Source organism: Typopeltis vanoorti, chromosome 7 (assembly GCF_054136105.1).
Source record: "Typopeltis vanoorti isolate ZY-2024b chromosome 7, IOZ_Tvanoo_1.0, whole genome shotgun sequence".
In the NCBI taxonomy this organism is placed as follows: Eukaryota; Metazoa; Arthropoda; class Arachnida; order Uropygi; family Thelyphonidae; genus Typopeltis; species Typopeltis vanoorti.
This window is the reverse complement of record NC_143555.1, coordinates 38,759,125-38,774,097: the sequence shown is the minus strand read 5'-3', so window position 1 is coordinate 38,774,097 and position 14,973 is coordinate 38,759,125. Positions and strand designations below refer to the sequence as shown.

Here is a 14,973-nt window from a genome sequence, read left to right as displayed (position 1 = left end):
AAACGACAGAAAGCGAATGCTCGCGTCCGTTTCACGCCGGATGGCTGGTGAGCGAGTGCACGTGCATGAATGTACACTGCATCCATTTTTTTTTTTTTTTATGCCTCCTTGTTTCTGTGTGGCATATTTCCCTCCTCGTGCTTCCTAACCTAACTCGGATGCCTTCTTGGGAAAGCGAGCACAGTTGCCTTTGTAAAAGGGGTGACGCATGACTGACGATTTACTTCCACGCATGCTAAGGAGGAAGAATGATCAAACATGGAATTGTTCCGCCCCTTTACTGATAAGACTCGGACACTCTCCTTGGAAACTGAACGAAGACTTGCATGTTTAAAGATTGGCCTGCTCGATTTTTCCAGATTTATCGATCCTTTTGTGGTCGACGTGTGTAAACAATACTCCGATGCCATTTTCGAAATTGTGGTTCGCTCGTGACTCGTGCATACAGTTGAAGAAGCAGATGAAGCAAGATTTAATCTTCTCGCATTCCTTTCCTTCCCCGTCAACGACCATGCAGCAGGAAATAAATCGTATTCCCTTGTGGGTTTTCAGCACAATGGACGGACTGCCTCACAACTTCAACCGTGGGGCTTTCGTTAAGGCTTCGATGGATCAAGATGTAAATCGGAGTCAAGATGGGTGCAGGAGACGACGAATTAAGAATTCTTCAACTAGAAGCACTGAACAAGTAAGAACTTTGAATTTTACTTTCATTTTATGCACGTCCTTCTCGAGAGTTTCCAATTCACCATTCGATGCATAGATTGTTGCTATATTATTATCATTACGTGACACCTCCTAGGAGTCGGACAGCAATTCTTGCTCGATAATTAGTTGGGCGTACACAATTATTAACAACAGTAGCTCTATTCGCTTCTATTCAAAGGTAATCATGACATAAAATAAATAAATAAATACTTTAATATCTTTCATTTTTTTCATTTTGAATAGGAATAGACAGCAGTTTTGTAAACCGAACGTTCTTTTTTTTTTCTTTTCTTTTTTTTTGAAGAGGGGTGGGGTAGGAATCGCTGCATTTCTGTGCATGCTAGGCGGGACGATATTCCCAATCCTAATTTATTGAGTGCAACTGTTGTAGGTTCTGCATTTTGCTGAGTTGAGAGATTAAACCCCGTCTAGCTTTCTCCAAGAGAAAAAAAATTCTCCAAAGTTATCAAAATCAGGAATTGAAAAATTTATGGAAAAATGCCTAGATATATCCCTCTAGACGGAACTTAGAGTCGAACCAGTCTCTCCTCCCCCCCCCCTTTTTTTTTTCTAAAAAAGTCTGGACGTTATAATTTTTAATCTTTTTTAAACGTTCTCATCATTATTATTAGGCTATGCAAGCAAATTTAATTTCACATAACAGAGGTTTAATCATTGTTTTCAAGTGACCTTCGAACTGAATCAGTAAATGTAGTTCCGTCAATAATATACATATTACCGAACTGAGGGGATCGATTATGCAGGTTTTATTTTTTAAAATGATATTCTAATCGATAAACCGATATTACCTTAATTTTTTTTTATCAATCTCAAATTAAGTTAAAGTAGAACACGGCTTAAATATTTTATTTTATTTAATAAATATTGTTTTAATTAATGAATACTTTATTTCATATTCTTAAATCAGGAAATAAAAACAAACTGTCAGAGGAGAAAAGAAGTCCATATAAAAAAGAAATAACTACTGACCACAACTTTGTTTTGTAAAAATATTCGCTAGAATATAAATAACTTAGTTACTCAGTTACAGGAAATAACTAACTCAGTGCTATGCGAAAAGTACCGTAACATACATTTCTCTCTTACATTATTGTGTAAAAGAGAAATTCAAGTAGAAAAATGTAGACAAAAATCACGCCCAGATTATCAAAATCATCTTCAGCTCTGATCAGACTGCAAAGAACTGTCCCACAACACGGTCACGGGTTTCATTGTAATGCGGTAATATGCACGGCAACGATAATGATCTAGTGGAAAGCATAACATGCACGGGCTTGTTTTGCCATCTCTAACCTTGCTGCTTTATAAAGAATGAGTCGATTATTTTCTTATAAACTTAAACTAAGCAGTAGTAAAGAGAGAAATGGATAAAACGTAAATATTTTTCTAAAGATGCAACATTTTTACAGAAACAAAAATGCACATTTCAAATCAAACAACTGACTTTTCCTACACCTAAACTGATGATATAATCGCCACAATCTGCTATGTTTGTCAGTAAGTGCATCCTCCTGCTAATGTTTCTTTTAATATAGAAAACCTTCGCATGAGACTGACTAACTCACTTTTAAAATACAAATACTTACTTTTCTTGTTATCTACTTAGTGAAAGTGTATAATGTATTATTACAAACACCAATGTTGCTAAGCTTCAGCACATCATTGTTGGGGACTATTGTTAAAAAATACATATACATTAGAAATATTATTGTAAGCGAATTTCTAGCACTCCGTGCTATTTTTTTCTTCAAGTTTTATTTACTTTCTTCCTGTTCTTTATTTTAAATACAATAATATTTTTTGAATAGTAAAAACGAATTGACTTTCCCCTCACGTTAAATAAACTTGGCTGCTTCTAACTGGAATTACGATCGTCCTATGATTTCATACAGGGTTAATCCCTTCTACTTGGCAACTTACCATGTTATGTCGTACAAGTTAACCGAAGAATTAAATGAGGACCGTTTTACTACGTCATTCACTGAGGCGACAAATAGAGTAGAGGGAAATTTACGTGACTATATGTTGCGTTCAGTATACAAAACTGCAATCACTGATCACTGTGAGTATACTCATTACAATCGAAATGGAGTACTTTATGTAATATTTTCTTTAAGAATGCAAAGAAATGCAGTTAGACAGTATTATTTTTGTCATACCTTACCTTCATTTTTGGATGAAATTAATTACGTTCACTCAACTTAAGAGGATGCCTTATAGCAATATTCCTACAGGGATATTAAGAACACATTAACAGATATTTCGCTGTTAAGATATCCAATTCTTAATTGATATCCAAGTCTTTCTATTCGGAAACACGTGACTAAGATATAATCACAAAAAAAAAAAATCCCGATTTTGAGATATATCAGAATTCCTTACTTTTTATCGGATATAGATTACTTTGTAGGAAAACCGATAATTAATTTATTGCTTTTGAGAGGCAAACTGGAATACTCGGAAAAAACCGACGCTAAGACCACATCCGGAGATCGATTACTCGATGGCTATTGCTAGGGAACCTTCGAATGTTTGAAATTAGTCCTAATGAAGCTAATCTCCGGATTTGTTATGGTGTCTAGGACTGGTTTATCTAATTTCTGAAGGAAAAACATCCCAAATTCCATGAAGAAAACCTTGCTATATGAGGTTTGTCGATTGGGAAGCCCCAACTTGTATTCGTTACAGGATTCGAATTCATATTTTCCCAACCAAGAGAAAATTTGGATCTTTTTATGTATGGATAAGGAGATGATTTCTCTTACCTTTTTCCTGGTAGCAAGTCGCCCGATTTCCTTTGACGGCAACTTGTACTTTTAAGGAACTTTGCTCACGAGGAGAGTGTTTTCCGTGTACTTCCGCTGACGAACACAAATTGTATGACAAGGACGTGGATTAGTTAGGACTTTGATCTACTATACAAAGTCACATTTCCATATTTCTGGGATGGATTGGACATTACTAATTGCGATTTTGTGCCTGATTTAAAAATCAAGTACCAGCAATTGTAAATTTTAAATTCATTAATTTTTATCAGCCATAACAATTATTGTGAATTATAATTATATATATGTTTGAGAGGCTCTTCTTTGGCCTATTGTACATTTAAATATTTAAATAGCTGTGAATTTCAACATGGACCGGAGTGTATTTTCCGAATGCTTAGGAAGCGCATAACTTCATTGCTAGGTATGAGATCAACCGCTCCGCCTGAAGTGGTTTGAAAAAGTTCCATGTCTTGTATCTGGAGCAGGGTTTCTGAACAACTTAATCCTCACCCTCCCCAACCACCCAATAGTAATAACATGACTGTACGATGTATTTGCAACAGTTTTGTGGAAAGGATTCACACATTTCTGATATAAACGTATACGTCTGACTGTTGATATAAATGAATTGTAAGTAAATGACCAAATTAAAGGTCTAAATGAAAATAAAAGTGAATTTTGATCTAAATGTATATGCGTCACCCAATATGTTAAAGTAAACCCATCCGCATAGAACTGCTTGTTTCCTTATTTAGAAATGGCCTCGTTTCTTAGATATAAAAAAATTAAATGGAATTTAAAATGAGTATCTGTTGAATACTTTCAAGTGATAATATTTTTATGATACATATTAATAATACTTCTATAATTGAAAATTGCAAACAAATAGGACATTAAACTCGTATGTCAACAAATTTGAAATATAAATTATAAAATATTAATTATCAATTAAATCCTAACACCAAGAGAACATTTTCTCATGTAATAAATATAACAAACTAAATGTACACGTAATGGACAAATGTAAATGTAAATTTTTTGTCACACGAACGCCATCAGAAAAAATGAAACATTTCATATTCATATTGATGATCTTCATCTTTCCCGCTTGCGGAAAGACCTACCATGAGAGTAATATATCTGACAGAATAGGATTGTTAGCCGTTATTTAAGGGGGGGGGGGGAGAAGAAATATACTGTCCGACCAATTCCGGTATCTCCTATGTCGTCACCTGCGTGTATTTTCTGGCCCATGAGAAAACTCCGAGTTTTCGGGATTTAAAACCATGCCACGTGAGCATGAGACTGCGGAGCGTAACAGTATGGAATAATGGGAAACAGAATAAAGTAAAGTATTGGTTCTTCGGGTAAAGACTATTCGTGTCCTAGACAAGATGCTGATCGAGGGGTTTCCAACCAGAAACGGCATAATCGAAACCAAATAAGCTACAGACATAAACGGAATTCGGTTCTTGAAAATGTGAGATTTCAGATTCCACAGGCAGAGCGGCAATTGTGCTTGTAAGAATTTAAATCACTGTATTTTGAAAAATGCAGCACAGCAGAAAGCGAAGAGCATTTGTGTTAACATAAGTGCGGAAATAATTCTACACAATTACAAAATGGAGCATTTCATTACAGCGTTTTTGTATAGTGATATTATTCACTGTCATCATCATCATCACATCAGCCATTTTCTGTCCACTGCTGGACGGAGGCCTCCCCGAAAGTCCTCCATTTACTCCAATATTAAAGGTTTTCTATGCCAGTAGGAGCAACTATTATACCCGGAATCGTGTTTTCTTTACGTCCTGGAGAAAGTTCATTTGTTGTCATGTGTAACATGTAATTTATTTAATTTTTCAGTAGAAACAATCCAATTTAAACCAAAATTGAGAATCCTGAAAACCAAATTTTTATAATGCTCTTAAATATTACATTTTTTAAAGCCAGAAGACGGCTATGATTTTATCGAATCCGCTTTCCTAAGACTAATAAGCTTCTCTGTATGTTTGTGTGTCGTCAGAGACCTCATTCTGTCCGATGAGATCAGACAAGAATGATGCGCTGCTATTCCCTAATAGTGCAATGTTTTTCGTTGTTGTTGTTCTGCCACATATTTCAGCAATTAGTTCTTTTCTTGTGTTTATTTTATGAATCTACGGAAAATGAACAACAAATAGAAAACCAATAAAAGTGTTCGATTATGATGAAGTAATTTATAAAATACTGAAATCAAAGATCGAAATTCTAAACATAGGGTCACACGAAAATATAATATTTTTTTAAATCTCAAATGCCGATATTTGACATTCGTCATTATTCCAAATGAACACAGGGTCTCTTCCTTCTTAGGTCATAAATGCATATTTCTAGGATGGAACAGGATATTATTAATTGAGATTATTTTGAGATTATTTTATACTTGTTACTTATATTTTGTAATTGTGTTATTCGGGTGCTTCCTCCCCGCTAGCAGAAAACAAATCACCAAGATACATCCGTTAGCTGTTTCTGAGCAACATGCATGTCTCAATCATATTAACTCTGCTCCTGTTATCCACCAAACTGGTCAACTGCATAGCGTAAACACCACAAGGTGTTGATGCACTTGTGCATTCCAAACTGAAGCACCTTGCACTTAGAAAAGCGCTTCATTTTGGAATCGTTATATTCGTTGATCTTATATTCCGACAATTCACGTGTGTTAAAATTCACTTCTAAAAACAGATCGTTATTGCATCTCTAACTTTGTTTCGTCCGGAAAAAACTAATGTTATTTTTTCCACCACTCACAATATTATTAATAACTTCATAATTATAACCAAAATGACAAAAAGTAACCATAGCACACTGCTCTCTAATTGATACATTTTTTTTAAATCTTTGGACTTGCTTCCACTATCATTACATAAAGCATGCGCAAAATAAATCAAGACAAAGTCAATGAATGAACATTGAACTAATGGAATCCTCCTCACCCATTGTCGAGCTGATGTTAGACGAACAATCTTCTACTCAAACCACTTAGCCATTCGATAGCGCTGCCACGACATTTACTTTTTTGTTGAAAAAAACTTGAGTTTAACTTCCGTCTATAAAACTAGAAATATTTAGTAATGTTCCTGGTTTTCGGGTCGGGAAACATTATAAAATTCTGAGTTTTCTACGTGGAATTTGAACAAAAAACAACAATTCGCTGAACTCATGAGGAAACAAAGTAAATGCGAGTACTGTTGTGTTTGTCTTCTTTGTGGTGGTTTAGTTGGAATTACTGTCGAAGCACGCACACACGTCTTTCCCCTTGCATCGTGCATGGAGGGTAGGGAAACTTACGTTTTCATCCTAAAGGAAGTCACATCACGATATGCTCTACCACGTTTATGTAAATTTCCTCTTGAGATCATTATGAACCTACTTTATGCGGTACTTACTTGTATCGATCCCGTCGGCGCGCTCCCTGTGTGGAATTTCAATAGTTTCACATTCAACTAATGCAAGCTTAATATCTAAGGTACGAATAGGTCAGTAGTTTGAAAGATCTTTCATAAACCATCTTGCATTCTATTATAGACTTTTATACTTCTTTTAGTCAGATTACTGGGATGTTTAGACTAATAAACATTTTTAATTGCGGTTAGGAGAATGTAATTTTAAAAATGAAATGTTGAACACTCCCCATCCGCTTTCATTATTTCATTTCAGTCAATGCAAAATGCATTTTTCATAGTTTTTCATGCAAATTATGATGATTTCAGGAAAAAAAACTGTTTATTTATCCTGCAATACTGGAACGTAATCTTCGTTCGGGTTTCCGAGCTCACAGTTTCGATAACTAAAAAATTAAGAGTTCTATTTAGAGCTTTCAACTCAACCTCAGATTTTAATTGGACTGAATTTTCGCTTTTACTTTCGCACGACGAAGCAAGTCACACACTCTCACACAGCGGCATGTGCTATGAGAAGGTGAAAAACGATAAATCACATGACTAGAAGAATGTCGAGAAATCTGATTCCCAGGCATTAAGTTTTAAGTGTGTTCGTTCTTTCCAACAGAAAGTTTCTATTTTTATTTTTTTTTATTTGTTGTTGGAAGTTAAAAAACAACAGTTTATTCCTGCTGCTTGATTATATAACATGTTTCGGAAAGTGTTGTACCCCAGAAAGTGTGTGTGTTTCTTATTTACATAAACATAGAACAAAAATCCCACAGTTATACCTCTATTTTCTGAGATTTCAGCTGACACCGCTAAAATTTTTAACATTGTTATGATTGCGGGATATTTCCGCAGGAATGGGAAATTATGTGAACAAGCCGAAGGAACTGCCATGGGGGGGGGGGGGCTCTGCATTGTCTATGATATTCAACATCTTTTATGTAGAATATTTTAGAAGAGAAAATATCCTCAAATTCTAAATCATCTCTTCCAGAGATGTCCTCTAGAACAGCGCTTCCCAAACTGTGGGCCGTAGGTTTTGTTGAAAGGGGGGGGGCGTGAAAAAATGAAAACAAATTTAAAATCTTTTAAGACTAAGTAGATTTTTTATATTAAAAGAAACATATTTAATTTTTATTATTTATTATTTCTTTTTTGTTATTTTTTATATTTTAATGGAAAAAATCACACATTGATGCGGGTTCACAAATTTTGCTTCTTTCGTATTTCGGCGCTTAATGAATATTAGTAAATATATGCATATTCATATAAGTTTCATTTCAAGAAAGAAATCTAAGAATTGCAGTTTAAAATATTTCACCTGATATGCTGTAGCAGTATTGAAATACATCAATCACATTAAATTGTTATTAAACTTCATTTATGTTTTTAATTCTTTCTTTATTACTAATCGTTTTACGTTTCATGTGCTTGTACTGCAAATGCACAATAACAAATATATCTATCTATATAAAATAAAAATATGAGATAATGTGCCATGTCAAATGTGTATGTAAGATGCTAAAAATGTAATATTTGCATTTGATTTCTGCAATATTCGCTGTGTATGTTTCGTATCGAATATAAATATTATAAAAATGTGTCTACATTACGATTTTTTTGAAAGAGGGGGCGTGAATATTTTAATTTTACCAAAGGGGGCCCTAACATCCAGAAGTTTGGGAAGCACTGCTCTAGAACAGCGCTTCCCAAACTGGAGGCCGTTAGTTTTGTTGAGGGGGCCGTGAAATAATTAAAACAAATTTAAAATGCTTAAGACTAAGTAGATTTTTTTTTCTTAAAAGAAAAAACATATTTATTATTTCTTTTTTGTTATTTTCTATATTTTAATGGAAAAAAATCACACATTGGTGTTGGTTTACAAATTTCGCTTCTTGCGTATTTCGGCACTTAATGAATTTAGTAAATATATGCTTATTCATTGTAAGTTTAATTTCAAAGGTATTGATAAGAAGCACAAAAGAAGCTTACAAACGCAAAATCTTGCGCTCATTTAGAACGGCCAGGTTTTTCGCGCTTTAAATTAATGTTTCGTTGCTAGTGTACGCTAACACTGCACTAGATTCTAGAATACAAGTTCAGCGAATTTGGTAGTCATGGTAACACCTGGAAGTCGCCGCGGTGTTCAGCGCACCATTCTTGAACGATACCCACAACGGGACACTGCACTCACCTCAAATATCATGCATACTAACATTACGACATTAGTGACATCTGGTGGAATATAAGAGCTGATTATGAAAGAACTGGGAGGTCATAATATTTTCATTGGACAGGGTTTATCACAGAAGTAGATAGAGAGGAAGGGTAAGACGGATGCACGTTTCTCAAGCAAAGAGTATACAGAAACCGACATCCCAGAGGTTCGGATGTATTGATATTTAGTATGTATGACAATGACTAATTGTGATTACATTTAGAAAATATAATCATATCCTTCATTCACATCAATAAAAATTTAAATTTCATTTTTTTATAAATATTTAATTTTATATAAGCCGATGGTGAGTCGCCCAGAAGACTAAACTCTCCCTTGCGCATATAAAATGTTACTGTCAACACCGCGGATTAAACAATAAAACAATTGTTTCATTATTTATAATAAAACAATAACCAAAAAATAAAATAAAATAAAAAGCAACAATAAAAAAATCAGTAAATATTTACCAGCAGCAGATCGTTTGTTAAATTATTTGACAGATTGGGAGCATTTTTGCACGATTATTGGAACTAACATAACTCCATCTTTACAAAGAAAACCAACATCAGCAAAAGCGTCTGTCAAGTTTTCCATCCAGTTAGTCTATTTTTCAAGGAAAAATTCTGTCACCTTCCAGTAACATACGAAATTGGGAGCAGGGGTAGGAAACAAGTATTTTGCTGGAAGTCTCCTTTAAGTGCAGAGTTGGTGTGTGCGTAACGAGAGAGAGAGAGGTTTTCAATGAAACGGAGCACCTGCTCCCTTCTGCGCTCAATAAGCTGGTTTCAGACATATCTCTCATTCGTAGTTAATTAAAAAAATGTCGCACAAAAATCCTGACACAAGCAAGATATGTCTAATTTTCTTTCTGCTGACACATCAGAGAAAAATTAGATTGCATTTTAAATGATTTGCTGAAGAGGAACAATGTTAAAAAAATTTTCCAGTAATTACTGTTGAATGATTTGATGGAAAAATTATTACCGAAAGGAGAATGGGAAGCTTATCACAGACGATAAAAAAACCAATGAGAAGTTGTTGTTTTTTTTTCAACTCCTGAAATAACCGTTTCGTGCATCATGGTAGTGGAATAAAGAGAACATGCACATTAACTCAGGCTGATATATTTTTATAAATTTTAATTAAATTGTTTCACTCAAATCTTACAACCAACATTGAAATGAAACATTTCCATTGTAAGTATCAAATATGCTGTCATCAGTATATGAAGGTCTAAAATCTAGTGAGATAATGAGGTTTGAAAATGGTTATCGAGTTACCTCAGAAATAATCTTATTTATATATTCAGAAGAACAGAGAGAAGAAGTCAGAGGAAGCAGTTGGAAATATATAAAAAATGGATGTGAAATCGCAAGCGGATAAATAATTAAATAATCGAGGAAGTCTTCGAAATGTAGAAAGGAATCAGAAAACATCGCTATCGTAAAAATATTTACAAATACTTTTACGATTAGTCCAAGAACCGTCCAACATAAGGAAAAAATTTTGAGATCATTCCCCGTCCAAGATATGTTTTTTTTTTTTTTTTTTTTTTTTTTTTTTTTTTTTTTTTTTTTTTATGTTGAGCCAACATAAGAAAAAAAGAAAACAAAATCGTTTCCATTTGGACGCTTGCTTTAAAGGGATGAGGCAGAACCTTATATCATTTATTTCAAACAACAAAGAATAGTTTTCTATTTCTGAAAATCCTATCATAAGATTATACAGCTTGACTGTTCTACCAAATCCGTTCGTTGTATTTATAGCCAATGAAGATACCTTTCAAGTATTGTCCATTGCTGCATGAAATGGCTACTAAGAAATCGGGATCGAACAAGTTCTACAGAGTCCATTTTAAAGATTTTCTTCAGCGTGTGTCATTATCGGAATGAACGATTTCTTCTATTCTATGACACTCTTTCGAACATCTGTCCTTAAACGACCCTTTAACTGCGCTGCATTGACTTAGCCGTTTTCCCTATTTCTCTTTCAGAAAACGGACGACTCAGAATGAAAAAAAAATGATCGACAGAAAAAAAAATTGAACTGCAGTCATCTACAAGTAGATCCTTTAGAAACTGCAGACATTTGCTTTAATTTTCCTTGCTCATATTTCAGTTAGGAAAATGGGGAAATTATTTCTTCCCACTCGAAAACACGCCTGAATAATTTTATCGATTCTCAACAGTCCAGTAGGGAGTTCTTTTATTATTATTATTATTATTAATGGCATTAAATAACACGTATTATTAATGAAACGCTGTAAAGTAACCAGGGAACCAAAAGCGAATTTGGGAATAAATATAAAGGAGAAGTAAGAACTTGAACTGTATTTGACTGATTGTTAACGCAACATTAACTGACCTCCAGGGCATACAGAATCTGGTACGCAGCAAACTAATGTAAGATTAAAAAAAAAAAAAAACTCCTTGTCGGAAATAATTATGCTTTCTTCCTATATGCTTAGTTTCAAAGCTTTCATCTGTCAGTCAAGTTCGGCTGCCAAATTACCTTTTTTGACTCTTAGTGCCTTCTCTGTACTCTGAGAGAACCGCTCAAGTCGAACAAAATGCTTTCTTTTTAAAACAACGGGAAAGATGTCGAGTTCTCTCGAGCCCTCTCCCCCTCTTTCGAAACAACCACTTGAAAGGAAAGAATGTGGGTTGCTTTCCAACAGATTATTTGCTTGATCATTCATCCACACGCCAATAGGGGTCTCTGAAGCATAAAATAGCGAATCTACTTATAGAATTGTAATGCATTGCGCTGTAATTGTTTTCCTTTTTGCGAAGCCTTTTGGCGATTTCTGAGTGGTTTGGTGATGTGAGAGTTCACCAGCCATGAATGATTTAAAATTCAAAATCATAGAGACGAGAGACAGAGAAAAAAATATTATAAAATATTAATATCATCTGTAGCAGACCCGACTGGGAACGAGAGCATAACTCTACAGTTATTGCAAAGCTACAAAAGGTAAACGCAAAAATAAAAGCCTGACAGTCACCTGACTGCTTCAGGTTAACCGAAATGACGTTGGTCTATATTAACCCATTACCAGAATAGTGGATTAATAACACGGCAGTTTAATCGTCATTTTATATAGTCAGATTGTCGAAGTGGAATTAAAGAGAACAAAAAAAAAAAAAAAAAAAAGTAGAGATAAAGAGTTCGCCCATGACCGATAATGGATGATGATGGTATAATGACGGGTCGCTGCCCATACTTAGAGCCTCCGTTGCTCGGTCGGTATAGACCTGGGCGGTAGCTCCCCCCCCCCACACACACTTTGGGGGAAGGGAGCTACCGCTTCCGAGGGAGCGCTGCGGGGGACGGTAAGTTATAATACTACTAATATAATAAAAGCAAAACAATTCCGTATTTAATCTAGCATCCCTATTTATATTGTATGCTTGGCAACACTGTTCAAATTTATTCGCTACTTATTTTTTAGAATTTTTACATTGAAAGTTAAGTAATTGGGCTACTTTTCGGTCTGAATTTTCTACATTGAAATTAATTAATATGGGCTATTTTTAGCAGAATCCACTATTTTTATAGTGGATTCTGCTTATCTGCTATTTTAAAGTAGCAGATAAGCGTTATCTGCTACTTTTCTTACCACCTATCTGACATCCCTGCTTTGCACTTTACATCTAGCCTGTGGCGAACTTCGTTGATATTGTGTAGCACTGTAGCACATTAAAATGAGTGAAAAAAGAAAGTGTCATTAATTCAAGTAAATATTTAAAATATGGAATTATTCCGCATATAATTAATGAGCAGTTACCAATGTGCTTAATATGTGAAAAAAAACTTCCTCAAACGAAGGAATGAAGCCTTCAAGAATGGCTGAACATTTAAGAGCAAAGCATCCAAATAAAGCAAAAAAAGAATGTGGAGTACTTTCGCGAATTAAAGACTAAATTTAAAAATCGTCCTGGACTTAAAGGGTTGGTTGCAATACAAAGTAACCAACAAACTTTTAAAATTAATTGCCAGATGTGGAAAGCCGCATACTATTGACGAAACTCATCTTACCGGCTATCAATGAAGTTTTAGATACGATGATTAGCCTAGCCCAGGTAAAAGTAATATGACGTCTTCAATTCCCCTCAGTAATAGTTCAGCATCAACAAGAATTATCGAAATGGCAAAAGACATTGCAAAAAAAAAAAAACTTTGATGATTTATAAACCATAGAATTTTCTCTGGAACTCAATAAAACAACTTTACGTGACAACGAAGTTTAATGGCGTAATCTAAATACTAATGAAGAAATTATTGAAGAGTTTCTATTTGCTGAACAACTGAAAATTGCCACAAACGGTTCTACAATTTTTAAGGTTGTTAAAGACTTTTTTTAATGCTAAAAACATTTCTCTCACAAATATTGTTCGTGCAACTGATGGAGCACCAGCTATGATTGGTCGTCACCGTGGATTTACAGTACATTAAAAAGAAACAGTTCCAAATATCTTTACAATAAACTGTATTCTTCATAGACACTACTTTTTTGCAAAGCATCTTAGCGGTAGACTACATAAGACTTTGGATGATGTTATTAAAGCAGGTGAATAAATTAGAAGCCCAAGTCATTCAATACAAGAATTTGTCGGAAACTTTGCCATGAAAATGAGAATTTGAGCGTCTTTTGCTTCCCATTGAAATTTGATGGCTCTCAAATGGAAACTGGCTGCGATGCTTTAATGATTTCTACGATACTGTTTTGGAATTTCTTAATTCATGATGAGAACATGTGTAAAGTTGTAAAAAAAGGAAAAGGTTGACATCGCATATCTTTTTCACCAAATGAAATGTGGTTAACATCAAATTACAGGGGAGCAGCATCAGTCTTATTAAAGCAAAGAGAATTATAAATGCTGTTATCAGCAAATTAACATTCTACAAGCAGAATATTGCATGACGAGACTTTCTGCAGTTTCAAGTCTACAAATAATAGATGATGATTTAATATTACATACAGCTTTGGATTGTTATTGTTCTCATCTTCTGACACTGAAAGAAGACTTGATTATCCGATTCAAAGACTGATGAACTTAAAATACCCGATTGGATCATAAATCCATTTCTTTCTGATGTCACTTCTGTTCATCCAAATTTGTGTGAAGAATTTATTGACTTAAAAAACGATTTTGATATTCAAGTACAATTTCAACACTTGGGTATTAAAGATTCTGCCCAAATGTGCAATGCAAGTATCCTCAGCATTGGCAAGAAATAAAATTACTCCTCATTGCTTTTCCCTTGATACTTGGTCGAGAAAGGATTCAGCGTCGTGGTGCAAAATTAATTTGTATCAAAGTCATTAATTTTTAATTAACTATCAGTTCAAATATGTTGATAGTAATTTAAGTTTGGCTAATAATATGTTATAATTATATTATTGAGTCATTAACGTAGTTTAAAATTGAGCAGTGGACGCTAGACTCTCGTAAAAATAGTTGAAAGGGGGCACAAAGCAAAAAAAGGTTAAGAACCACTGGTATAGACGACGCCCTTTAGTCGGAAAGACCCAGATTCGATTCCCGTCTATGACGTGAGGAACCGTTATGTGGTCTCTTTCGACTAAAGATGAGTTAGTCGGTCTCATATAGAGGGTTTTTTTCACCCGGAAACTCGGGTTTTTCGTCCCTCAAAAACAGAAACCGGTCCGTGAACACACAGGGATCTACAGTCATAAAATACATAATTCCTTATTAGGAGGGCTCATCCAGTGCTAAGGAATGGCTGAGGAAAAAGGGGAAACCCGATGAATACATACAGCCCATATTGAATAGTGTTCGTTTACATATGCGTA

The 14,973-nt window shown here is 34.5% G+C and overlaps 1 long non-coding RNA gene across 1 annotated transcript in view; it reads left to right on the top strand.

Moving 5' to 3' along the window:
- The first annotated feature begins 326 nt into the window (after positions 1–326).
- The window catches only part of LOC150104599 (uncharacterized), a 38,487-nt gene continuing 23,840 nt past the window's right edge, over positions 327–14,973 (top strand). Inside the window, exon 1 of the long non-coding RNA XR_016548523.1 lies at positions 327–688. This is a non-coding gene — a long non-coding RNA (uncharacterized LOC150104599). The remainder of the gene's footprint in view (positions 689–14,973) is intronic.